Below are 18,437 nucleotides of genomic sequence, written 5' to 3' on the forward strand. Positions count from 1 at the left end.
AAGACTTGAAAAGTGCTTTGCATACATTATCTCTTTTAATCTCATCATATCACCTCACATTTGTATAGTGCTTTACAAAAGTTTAAAAAAAATAAAAAATAAAAAAAGTTTTAAAAATGTTTTCATATAGATAGAAAAAATAATGCTTTTACACATATATGTATATATAAATATAACTTTCTTACCTAATTCTAAGGTTATTGCTTCTGACTTTAATTAAGGCTTAAATTCTGAGAACATATTTAGAAACCTCACATCATTACATCAAGGAGATACACACATACTTATATTTTGTGTATGTGTATATGTGTATTATATAATATATATAATATATGCATATATATACACATATATACATATAGATACATACACACACACACACACACATATATATATATATATATATATATATATATCTTTACTTGTCTATAATTTAGTTTTATGGAACTGCCTAAGACCAAGAGAAACTATGATTTGCCCATAATAATAACAATTGTTAGCATTTGTATAGTACCTACTATAATGAGACCTGGGAAATACCTGACAAGGAATATAAATTTCTTGAAATACAACTCTGGAAAACCAGGCTTTGATAAAGCCCATTGGGATACAAATGGAGCTGGTTGACTATGATTTAAATCCAAATCATTCTGACTCTCTTTGATTGGCCAATAACAGGTCCCAAGCCAAGCCTCAGTTTGTCATTGTTTAGGTTTTGTTGACTCAGAGTGAATGTAAATAGCAATTGTTTCTGTTCTGGCCAAAAACCCTGAGGGTCTTCCTTTCCCAGACTGTTTTTTTTATTTTAATTTTTTTAAATTTTAAATTTTTTGCTTTTTTTTTTAGAGGGGGAAGATAGGGCAATTGGGTTAAGTGACTTGCCCAAGGTCACAGGGCTAGTTTTTTTTGGTGTGTGTGTATTAAATGTCTGAGGCCGGATTTGAACTCAGGTCCTCCTGACTCCAGGGCCAGTGCTCTATTCACTGCGCCACCTAGCCAACCCCATTTTTTTTATTTTTTGAGTAGGCAAAAGAGGCTTCATTTCTTACCTAGCCTTAATCACTGAATGAGTGTTGCCTCAGACCAACTGAAACCTGTGAAAGACCTTAGCTTAAAAAGGCCCAAGGTCTCCTATTGCATCCTGGGCCATCTCCAGTCATCCTGATCTATCTCTTACCACTAGACCCAGGTGACTGTAAAATTGATGACTATACACAGCCTTGCCTTACTTAAATCCAATTCACCTGCAAGTTAAGATGTCACCTTTCTGATGTCATTGGTCCTCTTCAAGAATGAGGGACAAGCAGCAACAACCACTACATGGCAGTCACTATACTAAGCACTTTACAAATATTATCTCATTTGATGCTCACAACCACCTTAGGGGGTAGGTGCTATTATTATCCCCATTTTACAGCTGAGGAAATTGAGGCATACAGAGGTTAAGTGACTTGCCCAAGGTTAGCAAACCTCTCTCTTTGCCAAGAAAACCCCAAAATGGGGGTTTTGACCAAGAATCAGACTTGACTGAAGCAACTCTACAACGACACAGCTAAAAAGCATCTGGAGTCAGATTTGAGCTAAGATCTTCCTGATTCTGGGCCCAGGGCTCCTACTTTCCACATAGGCACCTTCTAGGTGGTACCCAGGTGCTACCACCTCATATAGCTAATAAGTATCAGAGGTGAGATTTGAATCCAGGTTTCACTGATCTAAAGTCCAGCCTTCTTTTCATGTTATTTTTATACCACACTGTCTTTCTATGATTTATGCATCTTAAAAAATAAAAAATCAAGTGCAATCTGGGGATTGGGCTGAGAAGATAAAGCATGATTGCCCAGTTATTGAACAAAGGGATTATCTGTATCCATCTTTTCAGTTACTTAAAAAAAAAAAACAAACAAGGAGGAAGCAGGGAAGTCTTAAGAATATACCATGCTCGGGGTGGCTAGGTGGTGCAGTGAGTAAAAGCACTGGCCCAGGAGTTGGGAAGACTTGAGTTCGGTTCTGGCCTCAGACACTTAACACAAAAAAATTAGCCGTGTAACCTTGGGCAAGTTACTTAACCCCAATTCCTCTCCAAAAGGCAAAAAAAAAAAAAAAAAGAATATCCCACGCTGGGGTGACCAAGGTGGTCAGGGGGTAATGTAATGAGAAAAACCCTAGACTTGGAGTCAAAAAATCTAAAGAAAACTCCTGGCCCTGGCCTCCATCCTGGTCTTGCCTTTCCTAGCTGTGTTACCCTAGTGAGTCAATGGGTCTATATGCTGTTCACCTTTCCTACATAAAATGGGGATAATGAAAATTGAATTATTTTCCTCACAGGGCCGTTATGAAGATGGAGCTAATAAAGATGTGTCCTACAAATCAATGAAACAACAAGCATTACTAACCATTTACTATGTGTCAATCGCTATAGTAGATGCTGGAAATACAAAGGCAAAAAAAGCTTATAGTGGACCTCAAGGAGGTAAAATTCTTCCTTTTTTTTGCACAATTCTTGCCTCTGTTTAATTCAAATGCATTTTGTATAATTATTTTCCTTTTTTTTCAAAACACTTATTTTTTTACTGTATAAGGTAAGGATGAAAAAGATTTCACTCTTTGCATTTTATAAGAATATAGCACCCTGTCCCTCTCAAGGACGGGTGATGGAAGAACCCTTCCCTCCCACTTCGGAGCAGGTGCAGGTGTCTTCTGACTCCTATCCATCAACTATGTTGACACTTTTCACTGACTGCTGAGACAAAATTCCAAGGATTTACTAAATGGGCAATCTCTGACCCTAAGGCTCTCTTCTTACAAGACTCAAGCTGGAAGCAGGACACTCTGAACTCCTGAGGTTAGAATCTATCTGAGGAAAAACCTACTGAACCTGGGCTTCTGAGCACGTGACCTTCTAGATAAAACTTTGTCTGGGATGAGGCTGTTTCCTGTTTATAGCTTCTTTTCTTTGGCCTGTGACCTTGTCACAAATCATCCTCATTTGTTGAGACCATGAAGAAAGAGAGCCTGAGGTATGTGGTTTGCCTGCTAAGTGACTCCATGGAATTATGATTCAGAAGCCAATTTTTAGAAGTGTCATTTGGCCAGTAAAAGAAGCAGACAGAGGCTATTTGGGCCCATTCTGAACAGGGTGAATGGTCCCTTTATCCCACATCCCCAAATGAGGGTTACAAGAGAAAACTGAAATCCAAACACACTAAATAACATGCTCTCAATCATACTGTACACATTTTGGAAAATAAAGATTAAATACGTCTTCTATTTAAGGAGCTAAAATTCTATCAGGGGAGTAAACACGTACAAACAGAAGTCCATAGAAATAAATACAAGGTTGTTTTTGGGGGAGACACTAGCAGTTGGAAGGACCAACAAAGGCTTCACTTAGAAGATGGTGGTGTCTGAGATGATCTTTGAAAGATATTAGGGATCCTAAGAGGGAGAGGTGAGGAGAGAGGGGAGCATTCCAGGAATAGGGACAAAGGCAGAGACAGGAGATGGACAATCTTGTGTTAGGAACAATGGGAAGACCATTTAGTGGGACCACAGAGTGAATGAAGACGAGCAAAGTTTGGAAAGATTGGTTGGAACTAGGTTTTAAAGGGCTTTAAATGCTAAATAGAGGTATTTATATTTTATTTCAGAAGCAATTAGGAGCCATTAGAGTTTATTAAGTGGGAGAGTGACATGGTTATACTTGTGCTTTAGGAATATCCCTTTGGAAACTGAATAGAAGATGGGTAGGAGGAGAGATATGAATCAGGAAGACTGATGAAAAGGCTATTGTGATAGTTCAGGCATGAAGTGACGAGGGCCCCTCTCAGGGTGGTAGCAGTGTGAATGCAGACCACAAACCTTCATTCTGGGAAGGGGTCCATGAGTTTTACCAGACTGCCAAAGGGGTCTATGACACAAAAGATATTGGGAACCCCTGAATTAGACCTAGCTTGTGGTGCTAAATCATGGGTTATTTTCCTGATACCTTTACCAATGGAATAATAGATGCTGTTTATGTAAGCTTTAAAGATTTGCTAAGTTAGTATTAACTCTATAATGTCTCATTTGGTCTTCACCCTGTGAAGTAAGTGCATCCTTATTGTATAGATAAGGTAACTGAGGCTGAGAGGAGTTAAGGGACTCACCCAGAATCACACAGCAAGTAAGCATGTCAAAAGTGGGAATTTGTACCTGGGTCTTTCTGAGTTCAAGTTCAGCATTCAACATACTGCCATGTTACCTCCCTGGATTTTAAGGACTTCAATACACATCTGTTGTTCAATTTCCTGTGCCTTTCTGTTTGGAGAAATACTGTTTTCCTCCATGAGGCTGAAGTACAAGTAATTTAAAGAAATTGCTTCACAAAAATAACAGTTGTGAGTGAAACTGACTGTTGGCAGGAGAGTTAGTGTGCTGTGCCAGAGGATAAGTTCCTGAGGTAGGCCTTAGAGAAACCTGGGAGCCAACGAAAAATTCACTGTTTACTCAGAGGTTTCCTCATGGAGCCCACAGGAGGAAGCAGCTTTTGTAAGGAAAGGGAAAAAAATGTTAGTTGGACAAGGTAAGATGCACTCAGCAGAGCTAAATATTGTGTGAGCCCCAGTTTTCCTCCTGTTGAATGACTGAGGTGCCAGTGTGAAGAAAATAGTAAAATCATATTGGTTGCACCTTTTCTTTGGAGGCAGGGTATTGTAATGGAAAGATAGCAGAAAATGGAAAGGACCCATATGTACAAGAATATTTATAGCAGCTCTTTTTGTAGAGGCAAAGAATTAGAAACTGAGAGGATGCCCATCAATTGGGGGATGGTTGAACAAGTTGTGGTATGTGAAGGTGATGGAATACTGTTGTGCTATAAGAAATGATTATAGAGATGGTTTCAGAGAAACCTGGAAAGACTTGTATGAACTGATACAAAGTGAAAGGAGGAGAACCAAGAGAACATTGTACACAGTAACAGCAGTATTGTAAGGATAATCAAAATCAACCGTGAAATACTTAGTTACCCAACACAATGACCAACCACAATTCCAAATGACTTGATGAAATGCTATCCATCTCCAGATATAGAATAGATGGACTTAGATGGGCTCAAATATGAAGACAAGCATATTTTTTTCTCTTTTTTTGAGAACATAGCTAATGTGTAAGTTTGTTTTTCATGACTTCATATTTGTAATGGGCTTTTTATTTCTAAACTTCTCAACGGGCAGGGGATGGGTGGGGTCAGGGGAGAAAAAAAAGAGCATTAGACTTGGCATCAGAAGACTTTAGTTCAACTCCCAGTTAGCTTTAACCCTTATGTCTGTGTGACCATGGACCAATCACTTTATGAACCTAAATTTCTTTACCTGTAAAATGGGGATAATCACACTTTCATTTCTTATCTCACAAGGTTGCAATTGAGTTTTAAAATTTAAAGCACAATAGAAATGTAAGCTGCTATTATTAGTTCAAGTTCATGTGAGCAGTTTAAAGTATTCTGGAAACATAGGCTATGGGTTTTATTATTTTCTAGCAGTAAATTGTATATTTTTAGAGATGCATTAACTCTTTTTTTTTTCATGAAGAGCTTTTCTGCTGTCTCATTGTGATATAGAGGTGATTCTGGGCTCTCTGTAGGCTATGCTGACAGAACCCAACTTCTACTGAGTTCTAACAAGCATAAAAGTATCGAGTATGGTTCTGATAACACAATATGTTTCCTGAGGACCAGTTTAGCTCCTCACCAGTAGGTTGGCCACTAGGTGATGGATTCTTTGACCATGGCAATATGTGAAACAGATCAAATGCAAAATGGCCCACAGAGCAACTTTCACAGTGATGATGGCATTGACAGGAAAAGGAGGCAGGGAGTGCTGAGCATCATACTGTTTTTAAGCTATCTACAAGTATTAATTAACTGTTGGGTATTCAAAATGTAAGAGTTCCTTGTCAGGTGACCAACAAATTTAAACTCTACAGGAAAGCCTAAATTAAGTTCACATGGATATTCTTCACATAAAAATGAAACCTTAAAACGTAAAGAAGTTGGAACCTCTTTATGGAGGTGGAAGAAGTTTAATCATAAACCTGAGGGTGAAAAAAAAGCATCACTTCATGGGATGCTAAATAGCAGTAATTATAACAACAATAACAATATGGTATTCATTTAGTGCTTTAAAATTTGCAAAAACATATTATAAAGGGGCGGCTAGGTGGCACAGTGAATAGAGCACCAGTCCTGGAGTCAGGAGGACCTGAGTTCAAATCTGGCCTCAGACACTTGACACACTTACTAGCTGTGTGACTTTGGGTAAGTCACTTAACCCCAATTGCCCTGCCTTCCTCCAAAAGGCAAAAAACCCCAAACAAAAAAACCCATATTATATATAAATGCCATTTAATATTATTATTATCAAATCCCCTGCTACAAATACCTTGAAAAGATTCAAATCAATTCATCTACTACCTTAATATTTAGTGACTTCAAGAAAAAAGTGGGCCAAGGACAGAATAGGGAAATATATGTAGCTAGCATTTATATAACACTTTAAAGTTTGCAAAACATTTTGTAAATATTATTTCATTTGATCCTTAAAATATCGGAGAGACTGGTGCTATTATTATTCCCATGTTACAGATGAGGACACTGAGACTGAGAAGTTAAGTGATTTGTGCAAGACCATACATCTAGTAAATGTCTGGGGCCAAGTCTTCCTCATTCCAAGTCCAGCACTCTCTCCACCATGCAATCTAAGCCTGTTAGAAAATATAGCTTGGGAACAAGAAATCAAAGAAGTCAAAGGCGTGTAGATTCCACAGAAGCTTCAAACCTGTGAGTCACGAATAGGATTTTTTCAAGAAGAGAGTCAGAAAATGATATACTCTGAAAAATGCAAAAATGAAATTGATCATACTTTAATACCCAACCACTGTTTGCTGTCATGGAAATCTTTTCAGAATCTGCTACCTATGTGCAGGCCGATTATTGATTACTTAGAGGAAAGGTGAGAACCAACACAAAATAGAAGAATAAAGATGAGGAGAAATTGTATACCAACACAAGAATTTCAATCTGGGGAAAAAAGAGAAATGATTAAAAGTAACAACACAGACTCTGGTTTATTTCTATTTCCTATATAAGTTTAATTGATATAAAATAGTCTCCACATGGAAAAGAATTCAGAAATCACTTCAAATAGCAAATACTTGACCTTGCCAAGTGATGAGACAGCATCCAAAGGCAATAAGCAATAATAACCAAGGGCAACATCATTTCCAAACACAAACTCATTTACAAAACATTATAGAGGGAAGGATGGAAGATTATCATTCCATTTTCTGATGAAAGATGTAACAAAAGAGGGAGGAACAGAGGGAAAGGTGAAATTATGTAAAGCTTGATTTGAGATCCAGCTATGACATATCATCATCACAAGATCATTTATAGGTAAAAATTGCAAGGAGGACAACTAATAGAGGTGAAATGGAACAGTTCTGCCAGCATTTTTTTTCATAGAGATCTATTCTCATCTTAGATGACAATAGAACCACATTTGGACTTAACATCTCAATACCTGCTATCTTGTAAGAACTAGAAATGACATACAAGGAAACAAATCTGGTAAAAGCAGTATACATGGGAGAAACCTTGTTGGAGGTGAAGAAATTTTAAAATAATTCAGATACTGATTTTTAAGATAATTAAAAGAGTGAAAATTTCAAATAATGAGAAACAAATCACAGACTGACTAAGTACTTCATGGAATCTATAATCTTGTCAATGTAAATATTCTCTCCTTTGGTGCAGAGTGCAACCCACCCACACTCATTCTATGCTATTTTTATCCATGCTATCCCATAATACTTCACAGAAGAACTGCCTAATGTGCTGGAAAGCCTTCTTCTAGGTACTTTTATATGTCATGCAGCACTTATTCTTGCTACATCACCAACCATACATTTTTAAAAGTTATATGGTGTATGCCACTTGTTGCACATAAATCAACATTGGAAATATGCTGCAGTCCCCTTGTTTCCCTTCATGCACCTGTCCATGCTTCTCTGGGTCACCTGCAACACTAATACAGAAATTGTGGTGATCTAAAATTTGTTACCATATAACATCACTGGGGGAACATTTGTGCTTAGAGACAGAGAAACAGAGAGAGACAGACTGAGTCAGAGATAGAGACAAAGACAAGAGAGTTAGGTTTGGTTTCAGTAATCATTCTGGGATCATTGGAAGCATTATGCAATTTCCCTAATGCAATCAAACCTACTCTCTTTATCCTATCCAATTCTGGACCCAATACACTGTCCACCTTCAGTGCCTTCAGTGTCCATGATAAATGCCTTAATGTTCTAACTCAGTGGAAGGACAGCTAAGTGTAGGTCATAGTTTGGATAATAAACATTTTGCAATCATTCCATTTTTCCTGTATGGAATTTCTAGGTCAGTGACTTTTGAGTAATCATGGAAAGTTCTGTAACGTTCTGGTGTTTAACATCATCAGGTCCTAAGAGGAGCATCTATAGGAACTTGCCATGTCTTCACAATCCCTTTTCCAATTTGATCCTATGAGAATATATCCCACACTGCAGAATAATACCTTTGGCAAACTTACATCTCCTGTCCTATTCCTCCCTTGACATTAATAAATTATAAGATTGTTGACTAGAAGTATATCAGTGGTCACATTCAATAAAAAATCTAGCATGATCTTGACAGAGATGCCACTCCCAGACGTAGAAAGTCCAATACAGCAGACCATGTTTTCCCAGTTATACAGTTTACTGAGAGGTACAGGTAACACAAGAGTCCACTGTGTTTATAGTTTATTGATTATGACTTGATAGAGAAAAAAACCCATTGTGAAGGCTTCCCTTCAGTAAAGTGCCTGGGTTAAGATCAAATAAACTTCTTTAATAGATGGAATCACAGATATAACTTTTTTAAATTGATCCTCTGATTATCAATATCAAATGAGGCAAAAAAAAAAATTGGGCACTATGCTTACCGAAGTTGTTTGAATAATGGAAGGTATTCTGTACAAAATCTTAGTGGGGTAAAGAGTCCCCATAAATGGGTCACTCTCTTGGATCCTTCAGTTTGCAAATGAGATTGTGGTGATTGCATTAAATTCTACAGAGCTCTTCAATGAAATCCAAGGCCACTCAAAAAAAGACTGCTTTAGTGATCCAAAAATTCAGTGAAGAATGAATATTGTTCAGATTCTGACATGTAGCTGGATGGAAAATCCATTGAGTAAATTCATGAACATATATATCTTAGATAAGCACTGCCAATAGACAATAAATAGCTCCAGAACTAAATAGGAGGAGGAAAGTGTGCTGGATTGCATTTGGGAAATTGCATAGTACTTTCAATAATCCTAAAATGCTTCTTGCTGCCAAAGCCTATCTTTTTTAAAACATTAATATTTTCTTACTGATGCTATATCCCTCTGAATCATGAAACACCATGACCTTCAAAGAATAAAAATGGTAGGGGACCTAAATGATCATGGAAAAAAATCATAGTAGATATAGATGGGCTGCAGGATATTTTCCAATGTTGATTTGCATGGGAGAAGTAGTATAAAATATCATCTGCTATTTTGTCAGAGTTTTTTTTTTTTTTACTTTGCAAGCTTAGTGCCTAGTTGCTAGTTTGCATGCACAGTTATTTTGACATAACTGGTGCTTAATAAATAATAATAACAATAACAAGCATTCATCTAGTGCCTACTTTGTGGCTTTACAAATATTAGGGGCAACTAGGAGGGCAATATATAGAGCTCTGGGCCTGGAGTCAGGAAAACCAAGTTCAAATCCGTCCTCAGGCATTTACTAGCTATTCATCCTGGGCTAGTCAACTAACATCTGCCTGTTTCCTCAACAGTAAAATGCGGATAATAATAGCACCCACTTTGCAGGTTTTTTGTAAGGATCAAATGAGATTATATTTGTAAAACATTTAGGACAGAGCCTGGTACATAGTAAGCACTATGTAAATGCTGATTCCCTTCCCCTTCCTACTATTATCTCAGAGGTTAAGTGACTTGCCCAAGGCCACACAGCTAGCAAGTCTGGGAGGCCAGATTTCTGATTCCAGACCCAGTGTTCTATCCACCATGCCACATAGCTGCCTCGTAATGAATGAACTGAATCCATGACACGTATTGACCATGAAAGAAGTGGATTGTCCTGACAACTTTGCACCATTCTGCCTCACTTAAATACAATTTACACACAAGTCAAGACATCACCTTTAAGATGTCATTGGTCCTCTGAAAACGAAGGATGAGTGACAACAAGATTAAGAATAACAGATGAGGGGCGGCCAGGTAGCACAGTGAGTAAGAGTACTGGCTCCAGAGTTGGGATGATCTGGGATCGAATCTGGGCTCGGACACTTAGCACCCCCCCAGAAACACCTGGCCGTGTAACCTTGAGCAAGTTACTTAACCCCAATTGCTTAAGGGCGGCCAGGTGGTGCAGTGAGTAAGAGCACCAGCAGAGATTTCATTGGTTCAGGGAAACTCTTGGGAGGCAACTTCTTTTACAAATGTTCTGTGGCTTCTATAATTCTAGAGAGTTCAGAGAGGCACTGAGAAAGAAAGTGACTTGTCCAGGGTCACTTAAGCACTATGTGTCAGAGGTAGAATTCAAACTCAGGTCTTCCTGACTCTGAAACCAATTCTTTACCCATAATGCTACGATGCCTCTCTGCAAATATTGCTCTGGTATCCACAAATTATTAAAAGATCTAGAGAAAAACATCGAGAGCCATAGGCATGTCCTTTATGGAGGATGCATAAAAAGTCATTAATAAAAATTGTAAAGTATGAGAAGGCATGACTGGGTGGGTTGTTCATCCTGCATTTTTGAAGAGGAATGATGGCATCATGGGGTGATGTCCTGACTTGTGCATGAATTGGATTTCAGTGAGGTAGGTTGCACAAATTTGGCACTCTCTCTTCCTGAGTCATCCAAGTCCAGCGGCAAGACAAAAATCAGAATTATTGGCAGCAACCTGAGCTGCAGTGGATGACCCTGGCATTTTAGATGTCTCACCAAACTCTAAGTCCTCCCCAGGGCCTGTTTCAGCTTCCTTCAGGGTGTAGGAACAAATTGTTCTTATCTGCCCATTCCAATGGGGAAAGTGTTCACATGCTTGGGTTTAAGTGTGCCCTGGTGGAGGGAATGCCAGTATTAATAAGATCTGATAGGACTGTGGCTCCACCCAAGTTTCAACATAAGAATTAACTCTTTAAGGACATCAGGGCTTAATTTCGTTAATTAAAATTAATTTGATTAATTTTAGGTATTTAACTCATTTGTTCACTTTAAAACTTATGTAACACTACTATTTGAAATGTGCCATGTCAAACAATGGGGACACAAAGAAAAAACATAGAAATAAAACCTGCCTTCAAAGAACTGATAATTTAATACAAGGCCCAGGTAACCCCAGTGTCAAAGCCCATTGATATGGGACTCAGATATCAATGTCCTTCATCCCATGAGAGGTTCTGGGCTGAGCTGATGAGAGTGGGAGAGAGGAGAGGTTTGATTCTTTCTTGAGTGTCTTTAACTTTCTTAGAATCTCTTGAGTCTGTGAGCTCTTCAATCGCTTCTGGCTTCCAACTTTAAGAGAGAAGCTGGATGATGCCAGCCCTACTTCAGATGGCTGAAAGAAGAATACAGATCTGAGAAGAAGCTGACTTGAGAGGAACTGGCAGTCTCCATCATGTCCCCATCTCCAGCATGTTACACTGGAGACTTAGGGGAATTTCCCCTTGAGTGAGATTTGGAACTCTCTCTCCTGTCTGTCTGTCTGTCTGTCTGTCTGTCTGTCTGTCTGTCTGTCTCTCCCTCCCTCCTTGTCTCTCTCTCATTCTCTCTCTCTCTCTCTCTCTGGCTTCATAAAGGGTGTGGCACTTGATCTGACCCCAAAGAAAGGAGCACTCTCTCACAGGAGAGTTGTGAGGATCAATTAAACAATGTGTGTATAAAGTGCTTTGTTAACCTTAAATGGCTATTTCATTATGCCTCTTATTACTATGGTTCCCGCCCACAGCTCAAACTTGCTCCTCCTCCTGACTTTCCAATTTCTGTTCAAGTTATCACTGCCACTCTTCTATTCACTTTGGCTAGAAACCAGAGTGATCCTTGAATTTTCCCTTTTCCTCATACCCCACACCTAATAAGTTGCCAAATTTTGTCAATTTTATTTCAGCAATATTTTTGAAGCTCTGATTCTGTTCCCTCTTTTCCACTCCCACTGCTGCTACCCTTATTCATTCCCTATTGAGATAAAGAGCATTGTCACAGCCACCTAAGTTTGCCACGCCCATCCAACATCTCCATGTCCATATGAATAGGCAAATTTTATAGGTTCTTCCCAATGGTATGGCATACTTTGGAATTAAGTGACTTGCCCAAGGTCACACGGCCAGTAAGTGTTAAGTGTCTGAGGTCAGATTTAAACTCAGGTCCTCCTGACTCCAGGGCTGGTGCTCTATTCACAGCACCACCTTGCCGCCCCAATATCCATTCTTTATTCATTTGATTTTTCCTGGGCAGGTATCAATTTTGTATGATTAGGAAGGAAGGAAGGAAAGAAAGAAGAATGAAGGAAAGAAGAATGGAAGGAAGGAAAGAAGAAAGGAAAGAAGCATTTTTAAATGTCTACTACATAGTAAGAATTGTGCTAAGTGCTATTACAAATATTATCTCATTTGACCTTCACAACAACACTGTGAGATAGATGCTATTATTATCCTCATTTTGCAGAGGAATAAACTGAGGCAAATAAAGGCTAAGTGACTTGCCTAGAATCACACAGCTAGTTAGTTCCTGAGGATATATTTGAATTCAGGTCTTCCTGACTCCAGGTCCAGCACTCTTGGCTCTGCAGTGATTTGGTGCTCAGTGAAATCAGTACACTGTCATTGGCAAACAGGAGCACCTGGAGGCCCGTGCCATCTATAGGGACTATCTTTTCAGTTTGGACTCTGTCCTGGACCTCCTCCGTGGTCTCGGCAAACATCTTTGATGAGGGCCCATCTCGCTGTTTTATGCCTTTCTTGATATTAATAATCAGAGGGTCACCAAAGTTATCTGTTGTGACAGATGTTACAAATGACAGGTGCCCCAACTGCTGTTATCACAAAGGTTCTGGGAAGTTGTGACTTTCCTGTGTTCAGACAGATAAGAAATATGAGAGGTAAGGCTCCCCCAGGTTCAAGTCTAATGCTCTTTTACTACCACAAGACGATGGATTGAGTTTTGGACAGGTTGCATTTGAATTGAGTGTAGTGTGTACATGAGGAGACTTTTAGCAGGCCACTGGAAATGTGGAACTTAAGCCTGTGTAAGGGGAGGTTTGGGAGTCTTTTACCTAGAGGTGATAATTAAAGTTGGGGGAACAGGAGAGATTGTGGAGGGAGAGAGCACAGAGAGAAGAGAAGGGGACCAAAAGCAGCCCCTTAGAGGCTCCCTGTAGGTTAGAGGAAGGAAGAGAAGCCAGGAGGATACAAGAAGGAAATGCTCAGAGAATGAGGAGGATGTGCCTTGGATCAGAACCCAAGGGAAGAATGGGTATTAATAGCTCACATTTAGGCAGCCAGTTGTGACTTAATAAATGTTTGATGAGTTTAATTTTGTCACCAATGTCATGGAAAAGAGAAATCTAGGAGAAAGAGGGTTTAAAAAAGAAAAAGCAATTGTAATTTAACCCAAAGAGGTCACTGGTGACTTCTGTGAAAGAAGCTTCAGAAGAGAGTTGGGGGTGGAAGCCAGAGAACAGAGAGCTGAGGAGTGAGTGGGTGGTCCCCATGAAGAGGTAGTAAATATAGACGGCTAGTTCTAGAGGTTTGGCAGTGAAAGGAAGGAAAGAGGTAAACAATAAATGGAGTGGGTAGCAAGGTCAGGGGGAGGTTTTCCAAGCACATTTGTAGGCAGTAGGGAAAGAACAAGTAGAAAGAAGCAGAGAGTGTTCTTTCTACTGTCTGCACGTGCAAACAGCCCTGTCCCTGGCCCTGTGGAGGGGTAAGCTGCTGCTGCTGGACTGGGAAGCAGGTGGCCAGAGGCCACAAGTGGGCTGAGCTGGGCTGGGCTGGGTTGGGCCCCGATGGGTTGGGCCCGGACCAGCAGGGCTGGGCCAAGCATTTGGAGGTGCTCCAAGAGAGTTTAAATTCTGTTGCTGAACAGATGGCTTTGGAACTTCTAGTAATTCATGTCTCTAGCCTAGGTCTATTGATTCATGCTTGTAAACCTGTGTAGCCCCTCTTCAGAGATTTACTTGGTGGTGGGGTGGGATGTTAGTGTGATCTGGTCTGTCTCTCCTTTCACTACCTGTTTATGTGACCTGGAGACACTGGGTGTTTAGAATTTGTGGCCAGATGCTGGACTATGTCTCTGTAAAAATTCTTCTTCTAATTAATTGATCAAGGGTGTTGATAAAGAATATGGGTTGGGGATGGGCTCATTGTACATAGAATTTAGGAAAGTAGAACTGATTATCTTATTACTCTGGCAGAAAATTTGCAAGTGGAAGTGGGGTGGGTGAGAAAAGTATCATTGCATCCAACAGAGAAATTGCTTCCAAGTCATTCTGGGAAATGTGAACCATGTGGAAATATTTAGACACCTCTATTATGTAAGCCACCGTAGGGCACCTTATGTTTGCAAGTATCCAGTTAATTGAGTAAATTGTTTGCCACAATAATCTGTCAAATTGATGCTAGAATAATTCAGTAAGTGTTTATTAAACACCTACTGTGGGCACAACAAATTCTTTGACAGTGTTAATAAATATCAGACCGACAGAGGCCAAGAAGCCAGTGCAAGAGATGGGATTGGAATTTCATTTATTTAGCCAGCCTTCCTAGGTGTTGGCATATCCGCACTATTCAGCTTCTCTGACATGCTTTGTCTCAGGAGGATGCAATGTGTAGTTTTGTGTGAGTAATGTATATTTGTGTGTACATATGCACATGCTGTATATATGTAGGTGTCTGTAAGTACATACATGTGTATATTTGTATATATATGTATATGTAGAGAGAGAGAGGAAGGAAAAGAGAAACACAGAGAGAGGAGAGAGAGAGAGAGGAGAGAAAGAGAGTGGAGAGAGGGTGAGAGGAAGGAAAAGAGAAACAGAGAGAGAAAGAGAGAGAGAGAGAGAGAGAGAGAGAGAGAGAGAGAGAGAGAGAGATACAACCAAGCCCGTGATTTCATTGGTATGGGAAACACCCAATGAGAAAACTCTTTCTACTAATGAATATGACAACTGTTAGTGAAATGACGTCCAAAGTGGGAACTTGAACCTAGGATGTACCAATTCCAAAGTCACTGTGCTATGTGGCCTAGATACACACAGACACAGAGTCATACGAATACATAGATAATCATATATAGTACACACATATAAGGCACAACTGGATGTCATATTTGTTACATGTTTATTCTTTATATGCTATACATATATACACACAGACCTAGACTGTATTTGCATTTGTTTTATATTTGTGCACACACAAATGGGAAAGTTTATATAGTGTGTATATGCATAAAAATACTAATAGTTTATGTAGAAATGTTTATTTGTGTTACATATGCTTGTTCATACATGTCATCTCTCTCTGTATCAGTATCTCTATCTAGAGATTTTTAGATTGTAGCACTTACCTGATGGAGTGTTGTGAAGATAGTGGAGTTATAATGTGTGACAAGAACTCTGTAACCCTTAGAGTACTATACACATGTTAATATTATTAACTAAACCTCTGAGAGGCTCACCAGAAGATTGGCCACTGGGTAAATTTTTTTCAGCTATAGCAATTGCTAAGGGATAGCTCTGTGGGGGCATACTTGGGTGAAGATGTTATTGTTTTTGGTCCTTCATTTTCGAAGAGGACCAATGATATCAAGGGGTGATATCTTGACTGATGGTAAATTGGATTTAAGTGAGGCAGAGCTGTGGAAAGTCATTAACCTCTTGCTTTTCTTCAGAGTCATCAAAGTCCAGTGGCAAGACAAAAGTCAAGATGATTCGTGATGGCCCAGGATACAATGGGTGACCTTTTCTAAATTAAGGTCTTTCCCAAGTCTCAGTTTGTCTGAAGCAATAACCACTCAATGACTAAGGGTTAGGTAGGAATTGGGATAAAAGGTAACCTAGTTTACCATCACAAAAACATCATTCTGGTAGTTGAAGATCCTCAAGAGTTTCTGGCCAGAAGAAAAAAAAATGATTGCTATTTACACTCATTCTAAGCCATCAAAACCTAAACAATGAGCCACTGAGGCTTGGACTGGACGCTATTAATAAGCCATTCAAAGACAGCCAGAATGACATTCATCTGAGGAACCTCTGAGTCTGCTGCATAAGTGGAAAAGAGACTTCTTCAAAGTTGGAGACACTACTGAGGGGAGTAAAGAAGGAATTTTTGAATGAAAGATTTTCCCACAGCTACAGGCACCTGGGGAAGCTAGCCCACCACATGTCCCTTGATTAACAGTGCTTAGAATGGATTCTCCCATGGTAAGATTATTCTCTCTCCTGAAGAGCTCATTTACTCTTGTGTATTCATTTATCTGATCTGTCTTTCTGATTTCTGGTTACTGATTACTTTGATAAAGAGGTTTATTAACTATCTGTGATTATCTTTTATCTAATCAGTGTTTGATTGGAGGTAAGCCTGAGAGAGTAAGTTAAGTGTTACATTCCCCTTAAAAGTGACTAGGACAGTGCCTTTTATTCTGAATTCCTAAAAAAGACTCATACACCTAAAATACCAATATTTCAGGTATGTTAGGTTGACATAATTCTAGCCCAGTACCTCTCTTAGAGATAGGTGATTGAAAGAGTTCTCTTTCTGCTCCCACAATGGCAGTAATCTCCTTTGGAAACTGGATTGGCCAGATCCGGATTAGATATCTTTTTGTGTCACTTGTGGGCTAGCCGTTTTATATTAGAATGAAGTATTTATAAATCTATATTACTAGTAGAAGGAACATCAACATCGATTCAACCATGGACCTTTTGAAGTATACTGTGTATGTACAGTGTAGCCGCCCCTAATTTGTTTACTCTTGTACAGAAAATATGTGTCTCAGGTGAATTTGAACCCAGGTCTCTCTGACTCTGAGTGTGGTGTTCTATCAACTATGTGATGCTGATCCTCAAAAGACTTCCAATCTAATAACTTCTTCCAGAACTCCTGCTTCCTTTCATAGCTTTGGGAAATCCAAGATCACATCCATAACAACATGAACAACTAATAAATTTATCTAATCTTTAAAATATCAATCTATAGGAGCAGCTAGGTGGTGCAGTGAGTAGAGCACTGACTCTGGAGTCAGGAGGACCTGAGTTCAAATCCTACCTCAGACACATAACACTTACTAGCTGTGTGACCTTGGGAAAGTCACTTAACCCCAATTTCCCTGTCTTCCCCCTCCAAAACAAAACAAAACAAAAAAACCCAAAATCCCAAAACATCAATCTATAAGCATGATTACCCATTTTGAGCATATTTATTGAGCACAGTATGTAGGTTTTAAATGGTAGATCCTTTAAAGCTAGTGTTTAGGGCCATAGCAATCTCAATGCTCAGCTATCCTTAGATCCTTTTTCAGATCATCTCTAGGACATGACTGAACAATAGCAACCACAAAAGGCAAGGGGTGGGGGAGATATGAAGTCTTCATATGTTGTCTTTAAATACTGTTATTTTTACAGCTTCTACCTTTAAAAAGCAAATACTTGGGGGGCACAATTTCAGGCTTAGCCATTAAGACCTTCATTCAATTTAGTCAATGTTTTTAAGCACTTGCTTCCTCATAGCTCTAGGTGTGTATGTTCAGGGAAGGTAAGACATGAGTCCTATCTTCATAAAGTTTATGATGTAGGAATGGATAAGGGAACTGGAGTTGGAAGGGATTTCTGTGACTCTCCACTCCACCCTTCCCATGCCCCCACCCCCCTTGCCTTTTTTGTTGTTGTTAAGTTGTGTCTGACACTTTATGACCCCCTTTGGGGGTTTTCTTGGCAAAGAAACTGAAGTGGTTTGTCATTTCCTTCTCCCACTCTTTTTACAGATGAGAAAACTGGGGCAAACAGGGTTAAATGACTTGTCCAGGGTCACATAACTAGTAAGTGTCTAAGGCTGAATTTGAACTCAGAACGATGAGTCTTCTTGACTCCAGGCCCAGTGTTCTATCCAGTCACCATTTGAGTCCTGGAGAGATTAAGTGACTTGTCATACAGGTAGTGAGCATCAGAATTTCCTCCCCTCCCCTCTCCTCCCTTTCTCTCCTCCCCTTCCCTCCTTTCTTCCTCTTACTCTTTCTCATTTGCTTTCTTCCTTCTTCCCTCCCATCCTTCCTTCCTTCCTTCCTTCCTTCCTTCCTTCCTTCCTTCCTTCCTTCCTTCCTTCCTT

General features: G+C 39.4%; 1 long non-coding RNA gene across 1 annotated transcript in view; it reads left to right on the plus strand.

The window, feature by feature from the left end:
• The first annotated feature begins 13,805 nt into the window (after positions 1 to 13,805).
• Positions 13,806 to 18,437, plus strand: part of LOC138154882 (uncharacterized) — a 7,707-nt gene continuing 3,075 nt past the window's right edge. The window contains exons 1-2 of the long non-coding RNA XR_011166699.1: positions 13,806 to 14,040; positions 16,006 to 16,537. This is a non-coding gene — a long non-coding RNA (uncharacterized lncRNA). The remainder of the gene's footprint in view (positions 14,041 to 16,005; positions 16,538 to 18,437) is intronic.

This window comes from Petaurus breviceps, unplaced genomic scaffold, assembly GCF_028583685.1.
Source record: "Petaurus breviceps papuanus isolate PSGF00001 unplaced genomic scaffold, PetGlider_PUasm1.0 91133, whole genome shotgun sequence".
NCBI classification, from domain to species: domain Eukaryota; kingdom Metazoa; phylum Chordata; class Mammalia; order Diprotodontia; family Petauridae; genus Petaurus; species Petaurus breviceps.